Source organism: Trachypithecus francoisi, unplaced genomic scaffold (genome assembly GCF_009764315.1).
Source record: "Trachypithecus francoisi isolate TF-2019V2 unplaced genomic scaffold, Tfra_2.0 Lachesis_group17, whole genome shotgun sequence".
In the NCBI taxonomy this organism is placed as follows: Eukaryota; Metazoa; Chordata; class Mammalia; order Primates; family Cercopithecidae; genus Trachypithecus; species Trachypithecus francoisi.
The window spans coordinates 17,639,305-17,650,926 of record NW_022681462.1 but is presented as its reverse complement, the minus strand read 5'-3'; the positions used below and the strand labels follow the sequence as shown (position 1 = coordinate 17,650,926).

Here is an 11,622-nt window from a genome sequence, read left to right as displayed (position 1 = left end):
AACTGGAGGTCATTATGTAAAGTGAAATAAGTCAGGCACAGAAAAACAAACTTTGCATGTTCTCACTTATTTGTGGGAGCTAAAAATCAAAACAACTAAACCCATAGAGATGGAGAATAGAAGGGTAGTTACCAGAGGCTGGGAAGGGAAGTGGCGGTGGGAGAAGTAGGAAGGAAATGGGGCTGGTTAATGAGTACAAAATAAAAATAGAAACAACGAATAAGACTTAGCATTTGGTAGCACAACAGGGTGACTATAGTCAATAATAATTTAATTATACATTTTAAAGTAACTAAAAGAGTATAATTGGTTTGTAACACAAAGGATAAATGCTTGAAGCGATGGATACTCCATTTACCCTGATGTGATTATTACACATTGTTTGCCTGTATCAGGGTATTTTGTGTACTCCATTAATACCCCTACTATGTACCCACAAATATTAAAAATAAAAATCTTTCATAATACAATAACATTTTTACATTTTTTAGTTCCTCCACTATAGTTATATTTTCTTTTTTATGTACCCTAGAACTTAAAGTATAATACAAAATAAAATAAAATAAAATAAATATTATTAAAAAATAGTTTATATTTTCATTTCATTTTGTGATTCTGAGAAGCAATTATCCTTTTACTCAGAGAAGCAATTTTTTAGTAAGGTATCTCAAAGTCTCCCTCTCTCCTTGGAGATATGCTTCCATTATTCTTAGAAGCTCCATCTATGAGCTTTCTTTTCTTGGCCAAGGGTGTAAATAAAAAACTCAGTTGAATTTTGAATTTAGGCCCTTGCCTTAGTTGCTGTAAGAAACAGTCTGAATTATTTATAACTGTGGGCGTCCAGGTTTTCATCGCCACCGGCAGATGGGTGTTTTAGAGCATTCACCTTTAAGATATCCAGAATACAAGCTGTTGATCCTCTGTGGATTGTAAATTTCTAGACTTGGGCTTCTTGGTTCCCGGCGGGTTTTGTCAAGTTTTATGATCACCATTACATTAGCCCCTCTGAAATGTTGGGAAGCTGGGAGCCTCCTTCCTATTAGGAAGCCTTGCCTTGACTTTCATACCAATAAAGTTGTTCTTAGACCAGAGTTCATCCTAATAAGCATCTTGAGAATTGCCCCTGAACTAAGAATTACTTCTCCCTCTGTCTGCCCTAAGCCTCAGAATCTTATACAGCCTACATGCCTTGAATCTAAGACAGGGCTTATAGCATAACAACTTTTTTATCACCTTCCATCAGGCAGCAAAGCCTCCAGGTGGATTAGGCTGAGTATATAAGAAGCTTATAAGGTAGCAGATGTCAGGCCTCAGTAAAGGTCATTCTGCTAGGACTATTCTCTTTCTGGACACAGATTTCTTCCTGGACTAGTGTAGGATGTGGAAGGAGGACTGGTATTCTGCCACAGACCCTTGGAATGCTCAAGATAAAGGATCCTCTGTGATGGATGTGCACATGGTCTAAGAACCTAGGGCTGAAAGTGGCAACATGTAAAAGGACAGTGGAATACAAATGGGATAATGTTACTTGATCATCTTTCCAAGTATGACACATGAAGGATTACTAGAATGTGATGCTGCTGTGATTTCTGGATACCAAATCTTTCTTTTATGCAGAAATGTACATTCCTTCATCAGAAAAAAATAAGTTAGACATCCTCATTATGGTTCCATTTGAGGAAGAAAGATTTAGGAAAGTTCTCTACCATCTAACCAGGATTAATGCATAAAGCTCTTACCTAGTCAAATGTAGCCCAAAAAGTTGTTAAAGGGATGCAGAATAGATGGGCTAGAGAGAGAATTTAAAAATCAGCTTTAATAAACTCTTCCTAAGAGCCAAGATCCACATTATGGGGGCAAATTGCACAATAATATAATTGTCTTAGGGGTGTAAAGACTCCATGCAGAATATTGGCTCAATGCTCTGGCTCAGTTGAGTTGAATGATTTTGGCTATCTAGGCTGTTGATGTGTCACTTACTTGCAGGCCACTGGAGTAATATGATTAAACCAGCCACTTATATAACCCTCCTATAACAAACACAAGTGCCAGGATCACACTGATGCAGGGGTGTGAAGCAGCCTGCATTTCTCAAGATGCTTTAGGCCATCAGGATCTGGTGGTACAGCACTCTGTTCTCATGGCCCCAACTTTTCCAAGAAGTCTGACCTTCTACCAGACAACCTAAATTAATGTCAAGTACAAATGGATTCTCCATAAAAACATTTGACTATTTCATTGCCTAGATCTTAACATTTGTGGCCAAATTTCCAGTTTTCCTGATGAATAACTTCTTGTTAGAAAATGTCAGAAAAGGGAAAGACATCATGGGCTTCTATAGGAAGTAAATACGAGTATTTTCTCCCTGAGTCATGGGTCAAGGGTTTTACCAATTTCCTTTCTAGAATTTTTCCTAGGCTCCAATCTAAAAGGAGTTTAGCACCAGATGGGTGGGGGCAGGGATGTGATTAGCTATTTATTTGTATTTCTACAATGTTGAATATACTCTTATTGCTAGGGATTTCCATTCACTTTCTCTGAATAGAAATTTGGTATTCCTGGGATTGGGGGCTGGTGGGAGAATGTCTTTACATGGCCACACAAAACCCATCACAATCTGGGGATCCCTTGGAGTGTCTTGCTTAAAAGGGTTCTCGTCACTGGGAGTACTCACTGGAGCCAAGCCAGTTCCCTGGGGAATGCTGGTGTCTGCTACTTACAGAGTTGGCTGTCAGGTTGGTCTTGTGTGTTTGTAATTAGCTATGATGTCTGGATGTTGATAGAGTGAATCTGGCCCATTGGTTCCCCTCCAAAGAGGGGTTTCCTGGCTAGCTCTCCTGTGTCAGAAATGCCAAGTTCGGAGTTGCCTGGAGACACCAGAGATGCAGATTTATTTGGCTGAGCTCTGGTTGTGAAGCCAAGTGCCGAGAAAACAGATCAGAGACCAAACCTGAATAGTAATCAGTGGGCTTCTCCAACCGCTTGGCTCCTTTGCTTTCCAATGTTATGTTTAATGTTTTAGAATATATTTAGTAAACATGTCACTAGCAATTGCCAGTCCTCAGTCTTTCCCCACTCTTTTTTTTTTTTTTTTTTTTTTTAATAGTTTTCCTTTTTCCTTTGGGTTGGTATGATAGGCTAGTTTTACAATGTATCTGAGTGTGTGTGAATGTGTTTCAGGCTAGACAAATTGGAAGATTTGTTTTTACTAGTTCTTAGCTTGTTATAGCATCTACTCCTTATTAACCAGGTAAATAATATACCTTCTTCTCTTTTATCCTCAGATTTGGCTTGTTCTTCTCCCCTGAGAAAGCTGAGCTTAGAGTACACATCAATTCACACAACTTGGTTTGAATTTATAGATGCATGCAAGGTATACTCTTATTTTTTCTTGCATTGAGTTCAAAAAACAATATTCCTTTGAGCTTTAGTCCATATAGGATACAACTACACTCTACCAACTAAGAACTGAATGGTTTCTAAAGTCTTTCTCTTCAATTATTCCAACCCCAGTATGAGATGAAGTTGGGATCCTTGTTCTTCCCAGTCCTTGCCTCCTTCTTTCTCCCTATCCTTACTACTCCTCCCTACATGTGTATTTTCCTTTAGTTATTGTCTAGCTCCTTATAGATCCCTGAATATATCAAGCTGCTTCATGCTTCCTTGTCTTCATAATTGTGTGTTAGTTTCCTATGGATGTTGTGACAAATTAACACAAACTTGGAGTCTTAAGCATCAGAAATTTATTCCCTCACAGTTCTGGATCCCAGAAGTCCAAAATCAACATGTAGATAGGTTTACTTTCCCTCTGGAGGCTTTAGGGGAGAATCCATTCCATGTCTCTTCTGACTTTTGGTGGCTGCTCTCATTCTTTGGTTCATAGCCATGTTAATCCGTCTCTGCTTCCAAGGCCACATTGCCTTTTCCTCTTCTGTCAGTGTCAAATATCCCTCTGCCTCCCTCTTATAAGAACAAATGTGATTACATTTAGGGCCCATCCAGATAATCCAGGGTAATCTCCTTTTCTAAAGATTCTTAACTTAATCACATCTGCAAAACCCTTTTTCCATATGAGAGAACGTTTATGGGTTCTAGAGATTAGGACTTGGATATCTTTTGGGGGTTCATTATTCAGCCTAACATCCACCTGCTATTTCCTTAGCTTGGGGCATTCTGTCCACTTTTTGTTACCTAGTCAGTACATCTCAGACTATCTATGATGAAGGATCATTTAAGAAATTAAATTTAAATTTGTTGCATTTATGACAAAAAATGACAATTTTTCAAAATCACATGCTAGCACTTTGCAGCAATACCAAATTATTATTATAATTTCCAAACACTTACTCTTCTCTCACATCAAACCAGTAACCAACAGTTTGCATACTGCCACTAGTCCACAGACCACACTTTCAGTAGTACTGATCTATATGGCTCCTACTCATTTAAGCACCATCTTTTCCAGGAATCTTTTCTGGCTCTCTATTTCTGACTTGAGTTTAATGACCCTGACCGTGTTCTCATCATTACTAAGATTCTTTAATTTCTTTTCACTTTTTAGTTCTTAGTTATTTGCTTGATCCTCTATCCTTAAGCCCCTTACGTGTTAAGAACCATGCTTTGGTAGACTTTGAGCCTACCATGGATCTTGATATATAGTAGATGCCTAATAAGTTTTTATTGAATAAATGATTGAGATATACATGGAGTCTTAAGGTTGCATCCCAAATGAACAGAGAAAAGATGGATTTGGGGAAAATGTGAGGAAAGGATGAGACTGAAGAAACTGAAGGAACCCTAGGATGGTGTAGTAGATTACAAAAATGATCAAATTCTTCCCATCAAGAAGGGAAATTTATTTCTGTAACCTTTAAATCTGGGCTGGCCTAGTGATTTGCTTTGACCAATAGAATGTGGCAGAAATTATAATTGACACCTGAACTAGGCTTTCCAAGGTTTTATAGCTTCTGTTATCCTCTACCACCATAGGAACAACGCTGGCTTAGCTTCCTGGAGAATGAGGGACATTGCAGAGGGAGGTATCATCAGTTGGCTATTCAAGGCATCTTTTGAAGCCCCTAAATATATGAGTAAGCACAGTCAAGGACAGTTGAGCCCAGATCACTCGAGTAAAACCACATGAATGAGCCCAACGCAAATTGATGATACACAGAATCATGAGCTAATTAAAGTGGTTGTTGTTTTAAGCCACTAATGATGGTGGTTTGTTACACAGCAAAAGCTAACTGATCCAGAGAGGAATCAAAATGAGGCATGAAAGTTAATCAAGAGTTGTGTTTTGTCCTCCCCCAATGCAGAATAGGGATGGGTTTAAATTGTGACAGGGAGAACTAGAATTAGATGTTACAAAGTACTTTTCCTTTGCAGAGTGTGAAACATTAAAAGACATAGATAGCAAGAGGAATAAACATAGATGTAATTTGCATCCCTGGCCGTAAAACAAAAAAAGGCACTAATAGATCCACGTGGAGCTTAAACCCAAGACCTATTGGCTTTAGAGGCAGAGTCAACAGGCAAGTTGATGATTGTGCAGTTCAGCCCAACTGAATAAAAAAAAATGACGTTAAGTTTTCTTGAGATTTGCAAGTATTGCTGAAAAGAAAGGAGGAAAGCAGTTGAAAAGTTCAGCTTTAGCTTTTGATAACTTGAACTTGTGCTTCTCCCTCCTCATGGCTCATTTGGCCTACCTTTCATTCATTCCTTCTGCAAATACTCACTGTTCCCCTCCCCTGCACTGGGCTAAGGGCTAGGTACTGAATAGGACAGACACAAGACTTCACAGATCTTACTGTTTGGAAGAGAAAACAACCTAATAGGCAACTATTACACTTGGAAGCTTAGGCTTTTTTTGCTTTTTTCAGATGCATCAAGCATACCTTTCTGCTTTTGTGATTCCCACCATCATGTGTAGCCAACCTCCATCAAGCCTCAGCATCTGTGCCTTTCAGCATGACACTTAGATCACTTCAGGACTAGTCTGAAATTAGCTGTTTGAAATTATGCATCACTAATTTATTGATGTGGATCATGACGAATCAAGGAAAGTGGAGTCAGAGCTGTGAGAAAAGAAGAAACACATCTGGTGGAGGGTTTTATGGGCTTACAGGTGAGCCTGTTCGTGCCAGCCTGCAGTGTAGAATTTTAACTTCTCCTATAAAACATCTGAGGCCTAGAGATCACAAATCAGATATATTGCACCCAACGTTAAAAACATCTCGTAATTTACCGTAGTAAATCAATCAATGTTTTCCTAGAAATATTGGAACTGAAACAAGAGTTGAGTGAAAACAGAAAAATCTCTAGAGGTTTAGTTGGCTTAAAGGTATTTCTTGAAATATTGAATCCCAGGGGCTAGAAAACTGTATTAGAGATATCCTTGAAAGGTGTTTTTTCAAGTGATGGAAAAGTGGCTTCCAGAAAGTTGTTTACTACTTGGTAGAAAGAACCAGTTAGTTAGGTTATGGGAGGACAGTCAGCTCTCCATTACCCGGGGGCCAGTTATTCCAAAACTGTGTTTTGATCTTTGTGTCCATTGCTTCATTTTGATCCTTGTGTCCATTGGAACTGCCATCCAAAGGATTGCCGAAGAAGGTGGAGAACATGTGACTCAAAATTAACAGTATACTAAAAATTAGCAGCATATTAGCTGTACTTATTCTTTAGATAGCTCTGTGAGGAAGTGATTTCATCTTTCCAATAGAGTGGTCCTTAATACTTGTGGATTTTATTTATTCCACTATATTTGTCCATATTTACAGGAGTAGGAAATCCAGGGGAGGCAATTAGAATACAATTTTCCATTTCTCGTATTTTTGCTTCTATTTTTAAGTTTTTAGCATAACCATCTGTCTGCCAAAAAAGAAAAAAAAAAAGTTCCCAGAAAGGTCTAGGAGAAACACCATGGAACTGGTGGCTAGGAAAGAGATTTCTACTCTGGGCTCAGAGATTATCTAACGTTTTTGTTCTCTGGTTCCTTATTTTAAAAATGGACCCAAAATAGTGCATTTTAGTCCTTGTGGTGGGGAGGAGGGTGTTAACACTAATTAACAGGAAAAAGACACTTAAAAAGTTAAAAGCACTGTGTAAATGTAATAGCTGAAATGTGAAACTCCTAAGATTATACTCTTTGGAAACCACTCCTACAACAGCTCTCGGTTCTGGTCCAGGGACTCTAGGAGGTTGAGAGAGTGGCCATGAGCCCTTCTGCTCCCTGGGTGAAGGTGCCCCTCCCTCGCTGCAGAACCTCTTCTTGTTTTGGCATCAGGTTTCAGCAGCTCGCCCTTCCTAGGTAGGTAGCGGTCCACTTGCTATCTCCCGAGAAATCCTGATTGGCTCAGTTTCCTTATTAATAGGCATGGTATTAAAATCCAGAATTGTAAGATTCTTCCAAGTCACAATCGTTAGTTTGCACACAGCCATAGTTCAGGATTTGAAATCTCAAGATCTTTTTATTAAATGTCACCACTGCCTCAATTTTAAAATTGTAGAGGCACTTTTTTTTTTTTTAAATAAAAGCACATTGTTGAGAATTTGATCCCTTTAATTCCCCTAAAATTATTCTCCTTTGGTGAGAAAACCCCTACTGATTTTTATCTTGTTCTGTTCTTTAAACTACAAGGGAAAACACATGCAAAGCCACATATATGCATACCAGAAACAGGAAATGCTTTGTTACCAAAATTCAAAACTGGTTGAAGATCAAAAAACTACTTATTAAGTACTATGCTTATTACCTGAATGATGAAATAATCTGTGCACCAAACCCCTGTGACACATAGTTTACCTGTATAACAAACATTCACATGTACCCCTGAACCTAAAAGTTAAAAAATAAAAATAAAAAAGTTACTCAGAGGAAAAAAAAAATCCAAACTGATTCTATCCACCTACTTCATTAAATAAATAAATACATCATTTATTTCTTAATGGCCCTAAGTGAAGTACACTGTGGTTTCTGAAAACAGAGCATGTTAATGCAGATGCCGGAAAAACTCACCTGAGAAGCCACAGAGTATAAGAGAAAAGCTCTTGGACCCAGGGTCAGGAGGCCTATGCTACACACTTGCGTGTGACCACAGTAAACTGCTTAACCCTCTGGACTTGAGTAAAGGAGAGGCCAAGCTCAGTAATATTTATGAGAATTCTTCCAACTGCAGTATTGGAATTTGATACTGAAAGGAATTCTAATGTACTGCATTTTTTGGGTTCCTCCATCTTGTTTAGGGTCTAGGATGACTTATTTCTTCTTTCGTCTCTCCTCTCCCCTTCCCTCTCTTCCTTCCTTCCTTCCTTCCTTCCTTCCTTCCTTCCTTCTTCCCTTCCTCCCTCCCTTCCTTCCTCCCTTCCTCTCTTCCTCCCTTCCTCCCTTCCCTCCTTCTTGCCATCATTTCCTGAGTGCCTGAGATGTGCTGGCACTTGCTAGGAGTGGTGATATAGCGGTGATGGGGACAGGCAGGTCCCTGACTTTATGCAGCTTATACTAATGAACTCAGAGAATAAACAATGAGTCCATCAGCGTCTGTTAAGATTTAGCAAGTTCTCTGCCAGCATGGCTCCAGTTGTCTTGGAAATCTGAAGGAGGTAGACCATGTAACAAAAGGCCAAGACAGATCCCTGTCTGGCATTTTAGCCTCCAATTTGTGTTGTCAGCCAGGAGAAAGTTAAGTTTAGAGGCTGGAGCCTGGAAGGCAAAGGGCAAGGCATGCTCTAATGGGTACCCGTCATGCAATTCTTTGGTCTCATGGTCTCTTTTATAATCTCTATTAGAAGGGCAGCTTGGGAAATCAGGTGTCCTGACCTGGTCACAGAGCAAGAGGAGCCACATTTCCTGCTTGTCAGAGGCGTGCATCTACCATCCCTCCCCACCCCTCCTCTCAACCATGGAGTTCTATGTGATTCCAGATGATGAACCAGAGAGACTACTTGTATTTTGAACTGCTGCAGCGTATGAACATTCCCTCATGAAAAGAGCCTTTGTCCCTTTTTATCAATATTTGAAAGAGAGTGAAGATAAGATGATTCTGGAGATTGTTTAGGAAAAGCTCCCCCAAAATTGATCTGAAACTTGTGATAATCATTTTCCAGATGAAACTGACTCAGACACCATCCAACACCTCCAGGAGTCCTTACAACTTAGCTTATCTGGGTGAGATGAGTCAGCATTACACAGATTCACTTGTCGCACAAAGGAAGAGACCCATAAATATCAGATGGAGGCTCCCATCCTCACTTCATAATCCAGTTGCACATGCCAATGAAGGAAGGGCTTCTGGAAGGGCTAAATGAGTTGGCAGATGTCAACAGCTCAGCACAGCACTTGACACAAAATAAGCATGTTGTAAACTGCAGGGATTAATAGATATAATATAGATTGTAGATATGTTCCTGCTTCACTTTATGTAACAAAAAATGCTAACTGAATTGCTTAAATGTTGAAACGTGCTGGGAATAAACGCAATTGCGCTTTATTTTGTTTCTTTTTTCTTTAGTAGAAACTATATATTTATTTCATTTTAGGTACTACTCAGGTACTCACACCTCAACATATCATTGCTTCTTCCTCTTGTTATGGGGCCAGAAATTTATCATGACGTTTTAATTGTTAGACAATTAGGATTTTCCAGTTACCAAAATTCTTTGGGAGAGAGAAAACTTTATTTAACCTCTTTAGGCCAGCACCCAATGAGACAGTCGGGAAGAGCAAACCAAATAATTTCGGAAAACTACCTTTGACTATAATTCTGATCCAAGAGGATCAGAAGTGCTATCTATTGAGAGACTGCCATGTCTCTCAATTTAACAATATTAGACATTCTCACCTGATTTTTCACTTAAGTCATATAATACCCCTGCAAGTAAATGTGATTATGCCCCTTTCCATACATGAGGAAAACGAACCTCATGCTTGTTAGGTTAGGTGCTAGAATTTGCACAGGTCTGTCTCATTTCAAAGTACAATCTCTTTTCCTTACTGTCAAAGATGGGGAGAAGAATGGAGAATAAGAAGTTAGGTTAGAATGGGAAGACTCCTAAGACAAAACTGGCTTCTTAGCATTTGCTTAGACCAAGTGTTAGAATGAATAAACAAATTAACAGTAGCAACAAAACAGAAGAATATTCTGTCTTTGTCTGCTTAGACTGCTATATTAAAATACTAGATGTTGGGTGGCTTAAACAATAGACATTTATTTTCTCAGAGTTCTTAGGGACAGAGGACAGAGATCAGGGTGCTAGCATGGCAGGTGAGGCCTAACTTCCTGGCTTGCAGACACTAAATCTTTGGTATATCTTCTTATAAAGATACTAATCCTATCACATCAGGGCCCCACCCTTATGACCTAATTTAGCCTTAATTACCTTCTTAGGGGCGCTATCTACTAATACAGTCACACTGGGGATTAGGACTTCAACATATGGATTTTGGAGGGACACAATTCAGTCCACAGTTATGCTTCTCTCTGAGTTAATGCTTGTCTATGTCTACCTTATTTTTATATTTTCTATGCTTAATATGGGCTCCATTATAGAATTCAACTTATCTGGGATGGAATAATGAATAAATAGAAGCAGTTGGAGGTCCTTTCTTTCCAAAAGACTATAAAAATTGATGCTAAAGTATAATAGGGTTGTAAAAAAGAACTTTCAGCAGCTTAATTTCTTTAAAAAAGTCCCGAGAGTTTTCATGAGCTAATTTCCAAGACAGCTAGTTTTAATCTAGAATAAGGCTTCTTAAGGTTTCTCAGTAGTGACACCATTGACACCAGGCACCAAATACTTCCTTAATGTGAGTATTACACTGTTCATTATAGCATGTTCAGCAGCATCCCTGGCTTCTGCCCACTAGATGCCTGTAGTACCCCTGTCCCACTCCCACTGCCACCCTGTCTTGGTCTCAATCATAATATAAAAATTGTTTCCAGACATTGCCAAATGTCCCTGGCAGGAGTAGGGATGTGACAGTCATTTGGTCTAGATTCTAGATTGTAGACCAAAGAGTATTATGGATCTTAGAAAGGCCTCTAATTCCAAAACAGAGAATCTACTTCAATCTCATTGGGATGCATGATCCCTTGATTCTTCCCTTTTCTCCCTCTTAACTCATTCTGTGCCTCATGTACACTCACAGATTTCCTACTTTGCCCCCATTCCCTTTCGCCACTTGTCCTTCTGCTGTTTCTGTCTCAGCAGAAGTGTCCATTTTTCTGCTCCTGCTGCCAGGCAGGTAAAGATTAATTGAGTAAGAAACAACTTTGACATCTTTGATATACTTCTTGGTTCTGCTACCAAGGTATTCTATCAAGTCTCAGCTAAGCAGTGGCCAGAAGTTTGCCTCTCAACTTTGTGGTGATTTCCTACTCTCAAATCCTATCATTAAACAAAGCTCATCTACAACTTTGCTTCAAAGATCAAGACTTCCTGATTTGACTGCTGTTAACATCTGTCTCCCATTGACAGACGTTCTATTTCTTTATTTGCTCTGAAGGAAAGTCCATTCTCCTGTTCAAGGCACTCTTGATCTTTCCCATCATTACCTTTTTCTTGCTTTCGTCCCCTCCTCATGTTTCCTTGTTTCCCCTTGCATCTTTAATCTCTCTCATTCTC

At 39.2% G+C, this 11,622-nt stretch overlaps 1 long non-coding RNA gene across 1 annotated transcript; it reads left to right on the top strand.

The window, feature by feature from the left end:
* Positions 1-938: 938 nt before the first annotated feature.
* Positions 939-6,871, top strand: LOC117099759. Its single transcript, XR_004443992.1, has 3 exons — positions 939-2,735; positions 3,285-3,373; positions 5,883-6,871. It is a non-coding gene; the product is annotated as an uncharacterized LOC117099759 (long non-coding RNA).
* The last annotated feature ends 4,751 nt before the right edge of the window (positions 6,872-11,622 follow it).